This window comes from Triticum urartu, chromosome 2A (genome assembly GCF_056163025.1).
Source record: "Triticum urartu cultivar PI428250 chromosome 2A, HENAU_Tu73, whole genome shotgun sequence".
Classification (NCBI taxonomy): domain Eukaryota; kingdom Viridiplantae; phylum Streptophyta; class Magnoliopsida; order Poales; family Poaceae; genus Triticum; species Triticum urartu.
This window is the reverse complement of record NC_141874.1, coordinates 44,937,016-44,957,823: the sequence shown is the minus strand read 5'-3', so window position 1 is coordinate 44,957,823 and position 20,808 is coordinate 44,937,016. Positions and strand designations below refer to the sequence as shown.

Sequence of the window (20,808 nt, the reverse complement as noted above, 5' to 3'; positions counted from 1 at the left end):
AATAAATAATGATTCTGTGATGAGCATACATCAGATATGTTAAACTAAGAACATCACGATATGAGAAAATGAACCACGCGCATGGTTAAATCAGCGTTGCCTTCCACAAATATTATATCTGGTGACTGGTGAGACACACAGAATATGGTTGATCTCTGCAAACGTTAGGCAAGAATTCAACTATTCTACTAACCATCTAGACTAGGATTAATCTTCAAGCATCCAAAAATGCCTACCTATTCTGTCAGCCAAGAGGCAGGGCACATCAAGACTTATGAACGCTCCGTGGGAGATAAGTTTGTTTCTAACTACATGGTTCAATCTAGCATAGAGGATGTGCAACATCAACCATTTCTAGTGTTGCACAGATATTCCAAATCAAATAATAACCATTTCTAATGTTCCACTTGAGCTACTCCATGTGAGAAACCAAATAATGGCTGCCTATTGCAACTGAGCGCACGAGACAACATCTCATTATTGCAAGCAACTACGATGAGCTTGCTGTCTTTGCTGGCCACCGACATCTATGGCATTGCGACATTTTGAGAGGATTCAGTGGCCGCGATGGGGTCAAACAAAAAGAAACCAAAATCATAACAAGGGTGTCATAGTTCATTACAAGAATCTAATTCCATGACAAGTCACAAGGCAGCACAAACTACAAGTGAAAAGAGTGATAACCGAACAACCCAGTCTGACAGCAAGAGGATGGATTAGTTTCTTGCAAAAATGTGAGAAACAAACAGGTGACACGAACTCAAGAGAATCACACATAACAAAGTGCTCGAACCCCACTTCCAAGGATTTCATTCAACAACAGGTGAACACCACATCATTTCAGCTCCAAATCCCGCCAAAGTGAAGGTCCATGGTCACCGCTTAGATGTCATCAACATCATCATACATGGCAGATTCTGAGCCAACATCATCATAATCATCCACATAATTGAATTCACCATAATCATCATCATCATCCATGACCACATTCAGCAAATCATCGTGCATATCAACCTCAAAATCAGAACCAGAGTAATCCTCACTGTAATCCTCACTGTCAACGTAGGCCCAGTACTTGAAATCAGAGATGGGATCATGAGGAAGCTTAAGGTTTCTAATTCTAGCACACTTTGATTTCATAGCATCATCTATTTGGAGGTTGTAGCACATGCGTATGTCAAGTGATTCAAGGTGAGGGCAATGGTCAAGGATTGCCATCAGTCCATCATTAGTTACTTCGCTGCCAATCAACTGAAGGACTTGGAGATGAGGCATACTGTTAGCAATTCATGATGCTTCTGGGTCAATCTCTATGCGCTCATAGGCTGCATCAAACCGCTTATGAAAATCAGCCCAGCGTTCATTTAGCTTAAAGCATTTCAGTTGTGAGCGGCTTTTGTCAACTAACTCGCAGAAATTGCCATACAATGAGCAGAACGAAATATCCAGTTCTTCAAGCTGAGGAAGGCGATTAATTGCCTCTGCCAACCCTTTATCAGATACTTTATCACAAAAGCTGAGCTGAAGGCTCTTCAACGAGAATGCTCTGCATTGAGACATGGTAAGTTTTTAGCCAACCCAAACATTTAAGCTATATCAAATCTAAACATGCTTTCCAAGCTCACAATGAGAAATATCACTGGAACAATATAACCAATTAAAATCCATGTGAAAATAAAACATTCTATGATGTTGGATTCATCATAATCTTCAAAAAGGTTGATAATTGCAGTCACATGCAAATGAAGTTCAACATGCAGTTCTAACAAAATACCACATGACTTGATACTGTGTGTGAATTCTACATGTCACATTCAGTAGAATGATGAGAATAAGAGCAGAAGAGGGCAATGAAACATGTGTCAGGCGGCATCCACCCTACAACAGGCGCAAATTCAAGCCTAAACTAGGTTCCGCTAATGACGTAAGGTCCAAGAAGAGAGTTCCTTACTTTCTACTCCAGTATAGAGTATAGATATAATTAAGAGGTTATTTTTCAATTAGGAAGTCAGAATAATTAGGAATTTTTTAGTTAGATTCAGATTGAGGTGAAGTCAGATCAGTTTGTACGCATAGTCTAAATAATGGCCAAACATTAGTTGAAAAATAATCAAGCAAGTTTAATCCCAATCTTTGTTTCCTTGCTATCACGCCAGGCGTTCTGTCTCTCTCTCTGCTAAAAAAGAGTGAATTGCAGAAAACCACCACATGGAAGTCTAGGTTTGCAGAAAATACTGGTTTAAGAATTTGTGACAAAAACCATTGATTCTTGGGCTAATCTTTTGCAAAAAACACCGATCAGTCTCTTTGAGCATTTTAACTCTGATTATGACATGTGGGTCCTGCATTTGATGACGTGGCATAACAGTCTAAGGTATATGACGATAGATGCTGGATTGTCTAGATTTACAAAATAGTCCCTGTAGTTTTATAGGGACACCCTTCAACAACAACAACAACAACAACAACGACAACAACAACAACAACAACAACAACAACAACAACAACAACAACAACAATAATAATAATAATAATAATAATAATAATAAGCAATCAGCTCCACATCAGATTTGGGCTCCCAAGCAGCCGAACAAAGCAGCAGCACGCCGGTCATGGGCCTCGTCACCGGGAGCGGGAGCAGAGGGCACGGGCACACATGCGTGGCTGCTGCGGCAGTCGGCAGCGGAGCTGGCTGGGCGGGTGAGCTGGCGCATTGATTAGTCAATTCTTCTCTCTCTCTCTAAAAAATCCTCCCACGTCGCCGTCGGCCGGCGAGTGCCCTCGTCGTTGTCCAGTGGCCCAGACCTCGAGCACGGCCTGCCGCAGAGCCAAACGTCGCCGCCATCCTCGTGGCAGCCAGAGCTCGCTGGTTGAAGAACGCATGCGCCTGCCCCTCTGGCTCCTCGCCCACATCCAGGCCTTCACAAGGCGGCGCCGCGGCTGAGCTTGCCAGTGATGCGCTCTAGACCGGCCTCCCCTCCACCATGAATCTCTGTAGCCGGGAGTTCCCCGACCACCCTCCTGTATCTGTCGAGGAGGACACCATCGGGCACCTACCTAGAAGGCTGGAACGCAAGCATAGGGTCGCCGGCCACCCCCAGGACCCAACTGGCACTCTCGCGCACCCACCTGGAACGCGAGCACGGGGTCGTCGGACACCCCCGATACCCACCTGCGCACCCCCGAGCACGGGGTCGCCGGCCTACTGCCTCTTCTTTCCTCCTCGGATTACAGAAGCTCACACGAGGGGGTTGCTCGATCCCCAACTGGATCGGGATAGTTTCAGGGAGGGAGGAGTTTTTCGCAAATGACCCATCTAACATTGCTTATCGCAAACGTTGCGCCACATCAGCAAATGGTGGTCTCCATCTGTCATAATCCTCATCAGATGGGCCAAAGCCATCAACTAGCATTTTTTGCAAAAGATTAGGCCAAAAATTAGTGATTTTGGCAAGAAATTGTAAACCGATATTTTCTGCAAACCTAGGCGCTAATGTAGTGGTTTATTTGCAATTCACTCGCTCAAAAACCATGGGTAAACGAGGTGTATAGTTTTGTCCCTCCTATCAGCCACAATCAGAATCTTCGCTCAACCAAAACCTTTATACCCAAAGCCTGGTAGAAATCAAACTTGGTATATCCAGCAAATTCAATCATCAATCAATAAAAGTGAGATCACTTTATTTCAATGCACCAATAGATCAACAAAACAAAAAAAATATGAACTTTGACTAGCACTACGCATAACAAGCAAACAGATGGTTGCTTTGTATTAGCGCACTGTAACACTATTTCAGAGGAATAAAATCATACCCTTTTCACAAAAATAAAATAAAAAGATGGTCACAAGAATATTTCAAAAAAAATGGAGGCTTTTTTGCTTCAGCGAAGGGATATAGAAGTTGCAATACCATAACAGAAAGTAGCTACTAACAGTTAGATCGTCAAACAGCTTTCGTCGCGACTAGGGTTCCTCCTCCCGCTCCTCCCCGCCACCGCCGGCCGCCCTCCCCTCCCACCACCTCCGACCACGGGCCGCGCGCGTCGCGCCCCTCCTCCCCCTCCTCCTCCTCCCCCCTCCTCCCCCTTGTCCACCCCCCCCCCCCCCCGGCGGGCGTCGGGCCTGCATCCTCTTCTCCTCCAGCCCCACCTCCCCGTCCTTCTCCTCCCGCCGTCGCCCGCGAGGTCCGCCGGGCCCTGCCCGCGCGGCGCCGGCGGCGGCAGGCCGTTCTTTCCCCGCGCGCACTTGGGGAGGCTCGGGGGCCTCCTGGTGGCGGCGGTGCAGCTCGGCCTGCAGCGGTGCGGCTCGGCGGCAGGCCGCGGGGTCCTCGGTGCGGCGGCGCGGCCGTTGGTCGCGGGGCGGCGTGGCGGTGCTGGTGGCTGGCGGCGCCCGGGCGGCCCAGATCTGGGCCCTTTAGGGCTCCATCTAGGCTAGGGCGGGCTGGCGGCGACGGTGCTCCCTGGTTGATGGCGAGGAGGCGGTGGTCTGCGGGCGGTGGCGGCTTCGTAGGCCGGCGAGCTGCAGCGTGACGGCAGGGGCTGTCCGGACCCTTTTTGGGTCCGGCCGAGCCTTGGCGCCTGGCAGGCCCCTTGTCCATGCGTCCGGTCGGCTCGGCGGAGGCGGTTGTCCCCTCACGTCGGCGATGTTGCAGATGCCCCCGACACTACTAGGAAAATGCTTACCAGTAGCGTTGGTTTTTTTGCTACCAGTAGCGCTGGTAGACGCGCTACTGCTACGGCGCTACAGCTATTTTTTAGCAGTAGTGCTTGTTTGTCCCAGCGCTACTGGTAACTGAAGATAGCAGTAGCGCTTTTTTGTAACCCACGCTACTACTATCCTAAGTACTAGTAGCGTGCATTTTTCTCCCACGCTACTACTAGCTAATTAGGACTAGTAGCGCGCACCTTTTCCCCCACGCTACTACTAGCTAATTAGGAATGAAAAAAATTAGATGCCATATTCATGGATGGAAATCAGAGACACATCCAGTGCAAGATAAACTAAGGTCATAGAACCATCTCAACTGAAAGAGATCACAAGAGTCCATTTAACATCATACGCACACAACCATCATCGAAACGTGTGTACTTTCCCTAGTGTTCACCACCAACCTAAACAAACATCTTCTCTAGATGTATCTACCAAGGCTCGGAGTTCAGATGCTGGTGGACCCAAATCCTCACACCCCCCCCCCCCCCCCCCACCCAGACGGTGGCGTCGAGGTCCTCCACCTCGGCAACCTTCGGTGTCATGATCACCTGGACGATCATCTGTGCGACATGGCCGCCGACCTTCACCGGGTTGAAGAGCACAGCGCCCACCGGGCCGCGCTAGTCCGCGTCAATCAACCCTGCGTCCACGTCGGGAAAGTGAAAACTTGTTAGTATGCAAATATCATAAGTTCAACCAAATAGTATATTAGAATTCACAAGACCAATTAAGTTAAGATTCCTTCTCATCTAGCAATTTAAAAGAGCTCATGCCAAAAATATATGCTTAATTCCTCACTGGCTATACAAACTAAATGGTACAGGAACGCACATGGTTACCATGGATACCAGTCTAGATTAGTATTGTCTATAAAGTTGCAATTCCTAAAGTTGATCGTCTCTTAGTTTTGTGAGCAAAATATGTTCCTTTTTAGAAAGCGTACAACTACCAATATCTTGTTACGATCTTAGCTATGCGATACGGTTAACAGATAAACACACGCCATCTTTTTTTGAGAATATAAACACACATAATAAATATGTGTGCAGATGTAGCATGGATCATCGAAGGCACTGACAATTAAAAATAGTAGTATTGCAAGGAATTATTCCAACTAAGCCTAAATTAAGAGCCCTTCATCGGAAAAAAAAACAAAGCCTAAATTCAGCAAGCAACAGCTCCATGGACAACTGGAGAAAGCATGATAGGGAGATGGAAGGGTTCGTAGTTACCAGAGTCTTGCCGTTGACCAGACTCCAGTGACCGTGCGAGGCAGAGCAGCGAGACTCCTAGCAAGAATAAAGGAGTGGATTGAAGTATCTGTGTGTGTGTGTGTGTGTTTACACAGCAGAGCGTGTACCTAATGCTCCACTTGACTTGACTTGTCTTCCTGACCACACATTGTGGCTGGAAATCCTTTGGAGTTTGGAGTGGCAATCATGTGGAGGTTTTTTTTTTTTGAGAGAGAAATCATGTGGAGGTGTGTAGCCTATATCTTCGTTGTGCAGAAAATTAGTGGAAGGCATGGGCCAAAAAAAGAATGGAAAAAATTCTCAAGATTGTAGCTGTTAAAGTTATACTAGCAAAAAGGCCCGTGCGTTGCAACGGGAGAAAAAAAATACTACATACCCCTAGCCTAACAAGCATGGCTTAATGGTTAAAGGATAACCCTCTCCCCACACAATTCCATGTTCTCTATTCAAACATGGCATCCCATTGGTGTCGCTTATCCTCCTTTCCGCCCTCTACGATAGTGGCCGCAGTGTCTATTTGATGACAATGCATTGTCAATCCCAAGGTCATCATCTCTGATTTTTTTTTTTTTGCATATTCATTTCAGTAATCCATTTGTGTTAACCAAATGGACTGATTAGGATTTGGATCCGAAGAATCCCAAAAGGAATTGTGAATGTTTTAGTTGAACCAATACTTTATTAGAATTTCTATTATTTACTTTGTAGGAATTGCAACTCAACTCACTCCATCCATTTTTTTCTCTGGACAGTTACCACAAAATATTAGATTTACCCTACTAAAAGAAGTTTTAGTCTAACCGGTGGACAAAGAAACAAACATATATACCTGACCTGAGCATGTACTTGTATCTGTAGGAGGCACCCTGAAAGAAGAAAACAAAGCGCTCGCATATGTCTCTTTCTCGTAAACCAGATTCGTCCACCGATGCATCACAGGTTCACAGCCCTGCAGTGCAAACATACACAAAGATTTAGGTAAGCAAACCATGATGTGAGAAGCCAAACTAAAAATTTAGCCAATGCATAAAGCTGTATGCAGTACAAACAGCAGCAATCTTGGTAGTGAGCACCTGCACAAAGCTTCTCCACCGTATAAAAAACAATCTGAAAGACATGTAGACGACAATGGAACTTGCAGTTGCAGTCTTAAGATGGATAAGCACCCATCAAATAAAGAAAGAGATAAGATAATACGCTGTGCCATTGGACTGGAATAGCATCCTCAACTTGAGGAACAAAACAATTCAAACCGGCAAGAACACAATGAAACACCTTTGAGAAGGCAAGGCCACAACCATGATGGATTAGGACAGGGAGCGCTTCTCCCCATTGTTACTGCTCTCCCTTGTTCCTCCTGCTCAGTTACTCAGAAAACAAATCGTCCTAAGCTCTGCCTCGTATGCAATTCTTGCCCGTTGTTCCTGTCCGCGAGCTGTCCTAGCCAAGCCATACCAACTCCTGTGCAGCTTCCGTCGTCTTCTTCTTTCCTATACGCAGCCACCGTCGACCATCGAACCGACATTGTCCCACTCCGATTCTGTCCAGTGGGAGGTCCGATGTCGAGGTGGAGCCACCTTGGCTGCCAATTCCTCCGCGTATCACTTTGCTTAGTTACAAGTGGAATCACACTCACACTAATAAAAAACTGTCAGCGGTCCAGTGAATTAACAGTTGACTAAGAGAACATGTATACAGCTACATGTACATAGTCATAGACATGAGCCAAGGCTGATGGATAGACAAAAATTATCACTAACTTGCTTAGTAAGTAGCACCAGATTGGATCACCGGAGAACGATATTACTATGGACTGTATGAATACTCCATGTATTTTTACCCAGGCAACTAACAACCTCACCCTGAGTAAATGTCCTACCTGGAGAAGAAAATTGCTTGAAAATACAGACCATGTGAGGGGTTGCTGGTTGGTCAGCTTATTCAATATGTACTACTCAAAGTTGCATCTGATTGCTGCCATTCTTGTTCGATACGATTTGGGAATCGAAGTCGCCGCAACCAATTGGCGCAGGAACGAGAGGGGGTCGGATCGGGGGAGGGAGGGAAGGGGCGGGGGACCTTGATGTGGCGCTGGCCGTCCTTGTGATGCACGAGGTGGAGCTCCTTGTCGTCGACGGCGTCAGTGCCGCAGGCCCCACGCCGAGCGCGAGAACACCACGTCCCTGCAGGGAGCACAGAGATGGTGTGAGCGCGCGCAATGGGATCAACCGGCAAAGCCGTTCCGTGGATCTGAGGTCCGCACGCACCAGAAGAGAAGAGTGAGGCGGGGGTTCGGGGGAGGCGGAAGGGGGAGAGGGGCCGCGCGAGTAGGCGAGCTCGACGTAGGGGTCAACGGACGCGGCGGGTCGCTTGTTCGTCGCCATGGCCCCTCCGCTGCTGTTCAGCAGGGCCGACGGCGAGTGGGTTGAGAGAAGAGAGGAGGTAGAAGGGAGGCGGGGGTGGAGGGGATCTGGATAGGGTGTTGGGTGAATTTTTTTTTGTAGCGTGGGTGATAGTAGCGAGTTTTGCAATCCAGGCGCTACAGATATGTCTTTAGTCGTAGCGCTGGATTGATCACCCACGCTGCTACTATGTCTTGACTTCGAGGTGTAGTGTGGCACACTTACTAGTAGCGCTGCCAAAAAAAATCACGCTACTGCTAAGTAATACCAGCAGCTCGTTTTGTACCAAGTGCTACTGGTATTTACCAGTAGCGTGGGGTCCCAAACAAACGCTACGTAAAGTTCTAAGTATAAGCATTTTCCTAGTAATGCGAGGCCACTATCTCTTCTCCCGTCCTCCAGGTCTCGTGTCGGTGACCTCAGGAGACGGCGAAGTTGATTCAGTGACCGTGGTGGCACATGTTAGTAAGCGGCGTGATGGGCGGTGCACTATGTTTTGTCTGGGGTGGTGGTGGGGGTTTGGGTTGGGAGAAATCTCTAGCGGCTCGTCCGGTCCCGACGCGGCGACGCCTGTGGGTGCCGCCGGACCTTCCTGAAGGGCATCGAGTACACCCTCCCCCCACTGCCCCCGCGTACCGGGGGAAACCCTAGGACTAGTCCGGGCAACAGCGGCGTCGTCGTCGCCTCCTTCTTGAAGGTGTTGCTTGGTACGCGGCGCTTCAGAGTGCTGGGAGAGTGGTGGTACTTCTCCGGAGGGTGCAGCGGTCACCGGTCGTCTTAGTTCCGTTGTTCTGCCGTTGTTGGCATTTGTTTCTCTTTCTTTTTGCTCTGTTTTTCTTTGGACTTATTTGTGGTTGCTTTGTAATACAAAGCGGGGGAAGCCTTTTTGGTAGCTAGTAACAGTTAGTAGTTACACATTTATTTGTTCACTACATAGTTGTTGACTATTGTTATTACTACATGATACAGATTTACACAAAGGGTATGGAATGTGCAATCAGCAAAGGGCCTTCAACAGTTTGTATGAAGAAAATGTTGAAGAGGGAGGCCCCACAGTGAACCAATTCAAGTATGTAGTTAACTACATGAAATGTGCAGGCTCACTAAAACGTTCAGCCTTTCAGTACAATGGTTATCTCGCACATAGAAGTCACCCAATCAGCACAGAGCCAACCTACATCTTCATTTTGAAGTGTTTCTTCTACACTCCAGTTAATACAGAAGGTAGAACATGTACCATGTCAGCTGTATGACTCTATCATCTACTCAAAAGCATTTAATAACATATAATGCTAGTTAACCATGCAGGTCAGACCATTAAAGTGAGTATTTGTGGTCTATAGATCAAGAATACTTAGACCTTTACAGCAAGTAAATCATCAGGAGAAGGTAATTTGCTGTAAACCAACAAAAATATTCAGATGGCCTTTTACCCTGTGAAGTCTCCACACTGAAACTTACCTACCCTCGTATGTTTTAGGTATTTGTACCCAAAGAGCACAAGACACCAGTCTCAGAAATCCTGCTATTGGCAGAGAGTAGTGGGAACAGGCCAATTCCCACCAGGAAAACAAATCTTCACTATTCTACTCTACATACATTTTCTGGGTTGCTCCACTTTTTCTCCCGAGCTACGCGCTAAGCAGCGTTTACCAAAGTACATTGAGTCACACAAAGATGCAACACTAGAGTCTCACGCGATATATTCTAAGCATTTTACTGCTGATCCTCTGTAAACTAATCTTACATTCTTAAGAAGTTGATTCCCACTACAACTAATTCTCTCAACATGCACACCGTCCACGTCATCATTGACATGCATTCATCCAACTCAGCAAATATGCCACCTCAGCAAAAGAATTACACGATTTAAATAGTCTGGTTTAATCACACATCGTTTCCTCTTCCTCTTCCTCTTCCTCTTCCTCTTCTGAAGCCCACGAGACATTTACTCTTCTGAAACCCATGAGACATTCTCCTCTTTAATATCCGATACGGACCGTCTCTAATTCTCAGCCCTCCACCGCTTCTGTTTCTCAGTGGTCTGCACGTCCATCTTCTCCGTCAGAAATCTTGAAGCCCCTATGGAAGATGGACATCAACTATGATCTCGTGCTACCCCACTAAATGGCAGGCGACCCATCCCCAACGCCATCTCCTAGGTCTGGCAGCCCTGGCCTCTAATTGCTCCGGCGGCCCGAATTTTTTCGGCGGAAGGGGAACTCTGGCACCCGGGAACCAACACGTTTAGGTCGGGCCACTCTTCCATTGCCGATCCCAGAATTCCAGATCCTCAACGAAGGTGCGCACAACCGTTGAGGATTCTACCCACCGTTGCTCTACCAAGCATGAGGGGCCTCGCCTAGAGCCAGTTGCGTCGATTGTGCGCTGTGGAATCGGCTTATGCTTCCGATGAATTCAACGACTGCGGCAAGCATTCGCGACCACGGCCGCTGCGTCCTAGACAGGGGGCAAAAAGTCTTTCTGCTTCCACACCTCTGTTGCGAAGGGGAAAGGGCGAAGGTAGATGGCGGACTGGTGTGTGTTTTGCAACATCGCCCGCCGCGCCCTCGCTTCCACCATCGCTCTCTTCTACTGCGTTCTGTACACCGTCCCCTCACCGTCTCTGATATACACGCTGTTATGATAAATGTATATCGGAGACCTGTTATTTGTGTGCAAGCAGTGCTATATGTCGATTTTCTTGCAACGTGGGACCTTCCATTGTTGTGTGCAGGATGACAACAAGGTCGTTGCTTTCCAGCCTTCCAGGACATCAATCCCTCGGCGTTCAGTTACTTTCTGGTTTATGCAGTTTGTTCCTTCAGTGTCATGTCGCTGTCGTTGGCCTATATGTGGTCGTTTTTGCAGTTTGTTCTCTTAGTATTTTATGCACCATTTAGTCTTTAGACCAGAAATTAATTCACAATTGAGGGAAAAATGCAGTGAGGTTGTATCTTTTGGAAAACCAAAACGCAAAGTTCCTTTGTAGCTCAGGCTACATGGAACCTCTTATCCTCAATAGTGAGGACCTTTGAAGAAACTAAAATATCGAAACTCTGGGCGAACTAGATCGAGCCCATTCAGATCACAATACATTATTTAATTTTATTCTAACCTATCTTACATATGCTGCCAACACGAATCAGTGGCCTTTTTGCTTTGTGTTTATTTGTTCTATAAAAGTAGTAATCTCTGATGTAGAGTTCTAACTCCCAAGGATTTTGATTCTGACATATAATATATATACTGTCAACACCAATCAGGGGCCTATTTATTGGTTGTTTATTTGTGCTATAAAAGTAGTTCTCTGATCTTCAGAGTTCCAACTCTGTAGGGAATTCATAAGCATCTGGTCTGTAACACCTGACCTTTGTAAACTAAAACTACCAAACGAACAGTTGAGACCCATCTAACTCAAGGATTTTGATTCTGACATATCATACATACTGTCAACACCAATCAGCGGCCTATTTATTGGTTGTTTATTTGTGCTATAAAAGTAGTACTCTGATCTTCAAAGTTCCAACTCTGTAGGGAATTCATAAGCATTTGGTCTGTAACATTTGACCTTTGTAAACTAAAACTACCAAACGAACTGTTGAGACCCATCTTTTCCTTAGATAAGATGGATGGCAGTTCACTTTACTTTCTCCTAACAGGGTTGAGCACTAGCAACTGTCCTGGCTAAAACTCTGTGTGTTTACTAATTGACCTTTCTCCTAACAGGGTTAGCAACTGCCCTTTCTTAATTTTTTCGTGGTTCGTTGGTTTTCTTCATTATATTTTTGAGCAATTATGTTTAGAACAGTCTTCTATTGTCGTGTTATGCTTATCTTGTGACTATTATATTTACTTTATACGTATTTGTCGAGCCCCATCTTCATGTCCACTAATAGGACAGTCAAATTTATCAGCACTAACCCATGTTTATTTTTCAATTTCCTGATTGTAGGATCTTGCTATCACGGCCAGGCAAAGCAATTAGGTAGGCCTCTCTCCAAATAAACTAACCTATTTCTATTTCACAATTTTCTTCTAGATGTGCAAACATTCATTTGATCTTATATAAAATTAGTTTTAACGGTTTTGGCCGGCTCATAATTGTGTTATTTCCTGTAATATTTTCCTGCCTAACATCATAGCATCAGATGTACAATCCAATTTCAGTAGTCTGATGAGATATGAAGTGAGAAGATGCATCAATGTTAACTTTTTTTGTGCTAAAATGTTTCACTTTGTCATATCTCTCTAAATTATTGTAGAATTTCCCGCTGCAACGCGCGGGGTATTATCTAGTATAAGATCTTTTCGATCACTACAAAGATCTTATATTAGTTTATAGAGGGAGTACCATTTTACGCACTCCAATTTTATTAGGTACTAAAACTAGAATTGTCTGAAAAGAAAAAGAAGTGAAAGGATCTTTACATACTCTATACTGATCTTGGGCTGATTAACCCACTCGTGCTATCAGCATGCCATTTGGTCTTAACCTAACCAACACCTAATCTTCTGTACGAAATACTAATTACCACTTGCACAATTTCAGAATTTTTTCGAAAAGTTCATTTGCGTTGGTGAGCCCCAATTTGATAAAGCAACGGTTCACATCAAAAGGCACTACAAAGTAAATCTGAGGTTCAAACGGAGAACAAATTCCTTGCAGAAATAAAAGGATGCAGAATGGTTGTCAAATCACACAGCAGAAAGGCCCATTTCGAAGCAAGAGGAAGCGTATATCAGCAGGAGACTTATTTTAAGTTAAGAATACAGGTAAGCATTTTAATTTACCAGCAGCACGATCAAAATTGTCATCTGAGTCCATCTAATAAAGGTAAACTAATAGAGGCTCACATTCACAAATTTGGTCATCCAATCCAATTAACCAAAGTATTTGCCGTCGTACAGAAGAAATGGGAATGTATGTAATAGGAAGAGGAAAGATGTCGCATTCACAAATTTGCTCCACGTTTTCTCCCAAGCTTTTTTTAGCTACGTGCTAGGCAGCATTTAGAAAGGTACATTGAGTCACACAAAGATGCAGCGCTAGAGAGTAGAGACTCACGCGATATATTCCAAGCATTTTACTGCTGAGTACCATTTCACTCCCTCCAGTTTTATTTATACGTTATTACAAAAAAGACTTTTTTTGGTAGTAAAACTAGAATTGTCACAAAAGAGAAGTAAATGAAAGGATATTTACATATTGTATACACTGATCTTGGATCGATTAACCCACTCTCAGGCTGTCAGCATGCCATTTGATCTTAACATAACCAACACCTAATCTTCTGTGTGAAATACTGATTACCATTTGTGCAATTTCAGAACTTTTAGACAAGTTCATTTCCGTGGGTGAACCCGATTTGATAAAGCAACGGTTCACATCAAAAGGCACAGCAGAAAGGTCCATTTTCTAAGGAATAGCAAACATATATCACCAGGAGACTTATTTTGAGTTAAGAATACAGATATGCGCTTTTAATTTACCAGCAGTACGATCAAGATTGTCCTCTCAAGTCTCAACCCAACTAAAGGTAACTAACAGATACTCGCATTTACATACAACTTTGGTCATCAGACCCAATCAACAAAATTATTTGCAATCTCACGAAAGAAATGGGCATGTATATATGTAACAGGAAGAGGAAAGATGTGGAAACCTGTCGGAGATGTAGCGGAGGAGGAGATCAGTGACGAAGGAGTCGGCCCAGGAGGCTTCCATGGTGCCAGCGGCGCGGTCGACGGCGGCGCAGGCCATGGCCCCGGCCATCAGGATGTCTCCATCGTGGGTCATCTCGACGCGACGCCACAGCGTGCTGTCGCTGTCGGCGAGACGGCGCCACGCGTGGCATACCTGCCCGGCTCCCGTGAGGAGGTCGGCCGCGTCCAGCTTCCCGAATATGGTGGAGAGCGCGTCTGACTGCATCCCGGCCCAGTCGTGGCTCTCGCCCTCCTCCTCCTCCATGGGTGGCCAGGCAGCGGCGGCGGTGAGGTGGGGCTAGGGTTTGCCAGGAGAGGAAAAAGAAGCGAGTCGGCTTGGGGTTAGGCCAACTCCAAGGCACGACCTCATCCGGTCCGCCCAAATGGACATACCGCGTGATCACATCTGTATTTTTTTTTGTTCGTTTGACGTTTGATCCGCCTTATTTGGTTTATGTTCACACGGACGTCGAACAAACGCCCATGTGTTCGCCTTGGACCTGTGTGGCAGCCGCTCATCTACCTCCCACCATCCACATTTACGGCGCACGTGTGGGCGGCTCCGCCTGGCAACCACCCCGACCGAGCGATCATGGTCCTTTTTAATGTGGAAGCCGTGGACCGGTGGAAGTCTACACTTTCACTCCCAGTGATGCGTGCCTCCTCGAAGCCCGACACGCTTGCCTTCTCCAAACCTTATCTCCACCTTGTCGTCGGGCACCATGGAATGGCATTGGATCTCCGGGCGCAAGGGCAGGCACGACCACGAGTCCGGCTCTTCCTCCGGTCATTGTCACCGCTCCACCCCTCCACCTCCACCTCCGGTACCCGCATGCCATATCGCGTTGCCGGCGGCCAGACCTCGCATGAGGCCATATCGCGTTGCACACTAATATTTTTATGTGTCCCCACACAAAACTTTCTATATGTAATCCAAAAAAACAAATACAATGAAAGTATAGATATATTTAAATACAAACAAACAAACAACATATCAATGATAAAGCTTTAATAACGTCTAGAAGAATGGGGCAATGATAGCTAGTGTTCTATCCTCCTCTGAAAATATTCCTTAAGTTTGGGTTTTTAAGTCAGAACAAAATACGCAACTGCGCTCGCTTGCTCGCTGATCCTTGTCCTCCACAGCTGCGTCCGTAGGCCCGTTTAGTCGTCATCCATCGTTGTCCGCCTAATCGTTGCTGACACTAGAGCCATTGATGAGGTTGGGTGGCTCGGCTCGGCTCAGGGATAGTCACCGAAGTTTGCTGGCTGGCTCAATATGTTCTTGTTTTGTTTTTCTTTGAGAGAAAACAAAATACATCGTGAAACCTAGGTGTGCACACAACTGAATTGGAAAAAATAGAAAATACTAAAAATAGTAAAAAAATGAAACTTTTTGGCAACATACAATGTCAATCATAATACTCATGTTTAAAGTTTGGGGACAAAATTATTTATCCCATATTCCGAGCAAAATACGATATAATCAATAATATATAACCGCCACAGCTCACAGTTTTATAGCAGCAATTTTCCTTTTTCCGCTCAGAATACTACATAACTCATTTTGTCCTGAGATCTTAAATGTGTTTATTATGCTAGACTATGTTTGTCACCAAAAGTTTCAAGTTTATTTTTTTACTATTTCAAAATGAAATATTTTTTAAGAATTAAAAAATGAAATTATTTAAACGGGTGCACATAGACTTATGTCCCAAAATCCACATACTAGAGAGAAAATTCATTATTCTCGTCGCTGGAAACTACTCCCTCCGTTCCTTTATATAAGATGTATTTATTTTTTGATAAAATTTCATAATGTAAGATGCATTTCTTTTAGTTCCTCGTAATTCCGTCTTTAGCCCTCCAGAAAAATTGAAAGAATCTCTCCTCTGATTGCATGTATCTCTAATTATAGTGAAGAAAGGGGAAGTATCTCTTCCCAGATTTACGTGTATCTCTTGTGACAAAGGTGCTCTGAAGGAATTTCACTTGAACAGGCATGCGCGACGTATCTCTCATCTTTTATTTGCGGATGACAGTCTCTTGTTTTTCAAAGGGTCCATAGATCAAGCCTTAGTCTTTAAAAATATTTTGTCGGGCTATGAGGTGGGAACGGGTCAGCGTCTGAGCCCCGATAAATGTTCCATCAAGTTTGGCAAAAATGTAGTATGGAGGATCAGTGGCCACTATGGTTATTCTTAATACTACCGCAGAAGGTTTTGAAGATAAGTACCTTGGCTTACCGGTACCTGAGGGTAGAATGAAGGTGGGCAAGTTCCAATCAACAAAAGATAAGGCATTAAAAGAGCTTCAGATTGGATTGAAAAATATGTCTCAAGTGGTATAAAAGAAAATCAAATCAAGGCAGTGTTGCAAGCGCTACCAGTGTATGCCATGGGTATCTTTAAATTCCCGGTTTCCTTATGTGATGATTTGGCTCAGATTATAAGAAATTTTTGGTGGGGAGATGAAGAAGACAGAAGGAAAACACATTGGCTAGCGTGGGATAAACTCACTAAACTAAAAAGAGAGGGAGGCATGGGCTTCCGAGATCTTAGGTTGTTTAATCAAGCTCTTTTGGCTAAGCAGGCGTGGAGGTTACTGGTGAGTCCAGATTCATTATGTGCTAAGGTTTTGCGGGCCAAATATTATCCCAATGGTCACATCTTGGATACTGCATTCCCGCAAGCTACTTCCGTGAATTGGCAGGGCATTATGCATGGACTAGATCTGCTAAAAAAAGGGGTGATTTGGAGAGTGTTAGATGGAAAAAATGTTAATGTTTGGAGAGATAACTGGCTACCTAGAAATTCCGGCCTCAGAGTTTTAGTCAAAAAGAACCGCACTAGACTGAAATGGGTCTCTGAATTATTTATGAGTGGAACAAGAAGATGGGATGAAAACTTAATAAGGCACTTGTTCTATAGTCATGATGCTGATGAGATCCTAAATTTACGTATTCAGACTGGAGGTGAGGGTGATATAATTGCTTGGCACTATGAGAAAAATGGCATGTTCTCTGTTAAAAGTGCGTATAGACTGGCATTAAATCTGCAGGATGGCAAGGGTGAGACTGAAATGTCCAGCACTGCCGTTGGCAAGGAAAGGAGTGCATGGGATGTTATTTGGAAGGCCAATGTTCCTCAAAAAATAAGAATTTTTGCTTGGAGAGCTGCATCCAACAGTTTGGCTACCCAGGTAAACAGAGTTACTCACCACCAAACGGTGTCAGGCAGGTGCACTATATGTGGGGTGGAGGATGAGAGTACCTTCCATGCCCTTGTGTCTTTTCCAAAGGCGCGCGCCTTCCGTTTCGCAGTGAGAGAAGTGTGGAATATTCCTAGTGAGGAGCTACTCAGACTTACGGGGCCCGACTCGATATTGATTCTGCTTGATCAATTGGGGTCGTTGGAACACGATCAAGTATTATTCATACTTTGGAGAGCGTGGCATCTGAGGAATGACTTGATCTTTGGAAAGGGGAAAGAATTCTTATCTTCCTCTATTACTTTTGTGGAAAATTACTGGAAATCTTTCTCTAAAGGAAAAAACTATGCGCAAGTTAATTTCAGCATCAAAGGCAAGGGGGTGACACATAATTGGAGGTATGTTACCCCAAACGTGAATCTTCGTCATGATTGGGAACCCCCTGACCAAGGGTATATTAAGATAAACGTTGATGCTAGTTTTGTGGAGAGCATGAGAGCAGCTAGTGTCGGGATTATTGCCAGGAATCATCTCGGCGAAGTCTTGATTTCTTCATGGGATTTTATTCAGCCCGCACTTGCGTGGACGAAGCAGAACTTCGTGCGGCTCTCGCCGGGTTATACATCGGTATTACTCTTCACACACCGGTTATTTTAGAAACTGATTGTGCGTATGTTGCAGCTTCTCTAGAGAAAGAATCCATTGACAGGTCTCCTATTGTTGATATGAAAAAGGAGGCGATGAGCTTCTCAAAGCTCATAAAGGATTTCAAGGTTGCCAAGATTGATAGGCGGGCTAATAGGGTCGCGCATGAGATTGCTAAATTTTGTTTTAATACCAGGTCTGAGGGTGTCTTATGTAATAGTGTTCCGCCCTGCGTGGCTACCTTTGTAATGAATGATTGTAAGAATCTTGGTTTGTCTGGTTAATATATGGATGGGTTTTCAAAAAAAAAAGATTTAGTTGATGCTAATCATTGATTTAGCCAAGGTTAATTTCGTCCTAAATTATGTAAAATTATGTGCCTTGGTCACCCTGCCGAAAATTATATACCTTACATTAAGGAATGGAGGGGTTAGGCTCAGTTGCTTCAAAAAACCTGGTTAGGCCGAGCCCAACTAGCATGGTTGAGCCAACGAAGGGCCTTATCTTTTATCTAGCTATTTTCCAGCCATAGTTATTAGCTAGCGCAAAGGCTTTATCTCGCTTAGAGCAAGTATAATAAGCCTAGTCAGCTGGCTATAACACATGCCAAGTCATTGAAATCCTAGCTGGAAGGGTGAGAAAGAAGGAGAGAGAGCGCAGCGGGCGCTTGATCAGTCGCCGGGCGCTAGCACAGGTTACTAGAAAAAGTGCTTGCATGCAGCGTGTGAACAAGTGCAGCCTTCTTTCCTCCCAATCAAGTGTGTGTCTTCACATGCATATATTAAATACTATAGCCAACCTAATTGCTGGCTTATTATATGAGTGTACTTTTACAAAGGCTATATGTGACATGGCATTAGTATATAGCCAGCAACAGGCTTTATTATTAGCCATGCTCTTATGGCGAGTTTTCCTTCGGTCTCACCTGAAGCATTTACTATTGCGGGCCCGCCCATTCGTGTTAAAATAATACACTAGAAAAAAGGGTCCCACAGGAATCAATCCTGCGATCTCCTTCTTTTGGTCCAAACACACTTCCTTTATTTTTATTTATTTTTTGAGAATTAACACACTTCCTTTATTGATTAGCGTTCATAGGGATACAATTCAAATTTGGAGGGTTAATGAGCCACACATGGTGTCCAACATCCATATCAAAAGCATGTTTGGCAAGGCTGCAATGTTGCATTGTTAGCCACTGGGCCACCAACTGGTTCGTCTTTAATTAGTAGGTCACGATCACGACCAATAAAAAGGGTCGGGTTTCCACTGGTTTTCAGGTTATTTTTATTTTGTTGTTGTTGTTTTTTTTTCATCGATTTTTCTTCTTTCTTTTCATTGTTTTTACTGTTTTTTTCTTTGTTTTCACTACATTTTTCTTTGGTTTTGTTTGTTCTTTTCTCATTTTTATAGGTTTTCTTGTGTTTTCTCTCTGATTTTCATTGTTCTTATATATAATTTTTGGGTATATGTCTAATACAAATTTCTAATATGTGAATATTAACATTATTTGAATGCATTGTAACATTTTTCAATATACATTTAACATTTTTTAAGTTAGAGGGAACCAACCTATGGTTGGATGGTTAGAGTGACTATGGTATCCTCAGCCCACCGGACGAGACTTGTGTGCGCCCATCCTTGCTCCCGCGTACGTGGCTTGATTTGATTGGACCAAAATAAGGCCCGGCCCCACCCCCTTAAATTCAGGGGGATGGTTAGATTAGAAAGGAAAAAGAAAAAAAGATAGTCGCAGGATGAAGTGGGAGAACGGATGGGAGCATGGGAAGGGAGCAGGCAAGCCGGATCCCAGCCCACCAGGGTTCAAGTCCTGGTGCTCGCATTTATTCCTGGTTTTATTTCAGAATTTCCGGCGATGCATATTCAGTGGGAGGAGACGTTCCCGTCGACGACGAGGTGCCTACCGTGACTTCATAAATTTTAAGGTGATCATAGGGATAGGGTGTGCGTATGTGCTTTCATAGAGGTGAGTGTATGCACGTGTATATGAGCGCTTGCGTTTGTACTGTGTTAAAAAAAGTACCAGATTAACATTTTTAAATACCAAATTAAAAAAATTTGAATACATGGTGAACTTTTTTTCTACATACATTTTAATTATTATTTTTCAAATCCTTAATATTTATCTAGGGTCGCGCTATTTGTCACCCTGAGTGAGGAATAGTTATTCTTCACCCCCTCTTTATTTTGACATCAATGCAACATATTTTTACGTTTCGTAAATTTTGTCTTATTTCATACCTAAAAGAGAACGTAAGAAAATATGTACTCGCCATAAAAATTATTTTATATTATATAAAATTACGAATGTAAGAACATAGTCTAAAACATACATAAAATGTGATTTTTCTGGTCTTATAACCTATATTTTTTATTTTTTATACCAAATTTACATATTGAATTAATATGCATGTAACTATTTATATTGTAAACATAATTTACTTAAGAAGCGATCGTAAGATTATCTCGGGTGAAGAATAATTTATTCTGCACCCTGGGTGATGAATAGTAACACTACATTTATCTAATACAAGTTTTACGCTTTTTAAATAGATGCTCCATGTTTTTCAGTACACATTTAACAACTTTCAAATGCTCAATTAACATTTTCGAAGTATTTGATTAAAAAATATTAATACATGGTCAACATTTTTCTACACACATTTACAATTTTTCAAATCCTTGATTATTAAATTTCTAATAGAAATTTAAAATTTATCTAATACATGGTCAACATTTTTTCTGAACACATTTAGTAATTTTCAAATGTTTGATTAATTTTTTTTTCAAAAAAAGTTTAATATTTTTTTAGTACCTAGTCAACATTTTTCTGTACATATTTCACATTTTGTAAATGCTT

General features: G+C 43.9%; 1 pseudogene; it reads right to left on the bottom strand.

Moving 5' to 3' along the window:
• Positions 1-882: 882 nt before the first annotated feature.
• On the bottom strand, positions 883-14,462 carry LOC147983492 (F-box protein SKIP19-like; annotated as a pseudogene).
• Between the last annotated feature and the right edge of the window lie 6,346 nt (positions 14,463-20,808).